Source organism: Mesitornis unicolor, unplaced genomic scaffold, assembly GCF_000695765.1.
Source record: "Mesitornis unicolor isolate BGI_N332 unplaced genomic scaffold, ASM69576v1 scaffold7094, whole genome shotgun sequence".
Lineage (NCBI taxonomy): Eukaryota > Metazoa > Chordata > Aves > Mesitornithiformes > Mesitornithidae > Mesitornis > Mesitornis unicolor.
The window spans coordinates 32,129-32,993 of NW_010177953.1; positions in this window are offsets into that span (position 1 = coordinate 32,129).

Consider the following 865-nt stretch of genomic DNA (forward strand, 5'->3'; position numbering starts at 1 on the left):
CCCTGCTTTGAGCAGGAAGTAGGACAAGGTGATCTCCAGAAGTCCTTCCAACTTATATATTCCTTGGATTCTGCCAAATGTCCACAGTTAATAAGGTCGTGTAAGACTATGTCAGACCTAAAAATCCATCTCAGGTTAAACAGCAGAGATGGGCTCAGACTCTAGTGGAAAGGACTGAAGTCCTCTCTGAACACCACAGCATATCATCATCCCCAGGTTGCTTCATCAGGTCCCAACTGCCTTGTCCCCACTTTTCACCTAACCACGTAACAGCACACGGTTTTAGCTCGCTTCTGTTTATTTCCAAGCACCAAGGGGATGTGCAGACCCTGAACAGCCTGAGCCATAATGTAATAGGATTCTGTGTGACAAATGAAGGCAGTCAGAATGGGGACGCAACAGGGAGCCTGTCCTCCCTCTTCCTCATTTCCCTCCGACACAAACACATCTGCATGAACAAAACAGCACACTTTCATCTGCTGAGGGAGCTGCTCTCTTCTTCTGCCACTCTCCCTCTGCAGACAGATGTGCTTGCATGTGGACTGCACACTGCAGAAGGCAGATGCTGCTGGATTTTAATCCGCATTAATTCTCTGATGGATTAAACCTCAAATCTCTAACCATCTTTCTTAATGTTGCAGTAAGTAACACACATACTGGTTACATTGATTTACAGCTGAAATAAAAGCAAAAGACCATCAAAATGAAACATCTGAAAATCAATTTGTGCCATGAATTGACAGGACACTAAAGCAATCTGGATTATTTTCTGCCACCACCCTTCATCCCTCCCAGTGCCTGCTGAGGCAAAAATCACTAGCTGCAGCAATAAAAGTTGCAGGTACATGTATTACCATTCACCTAC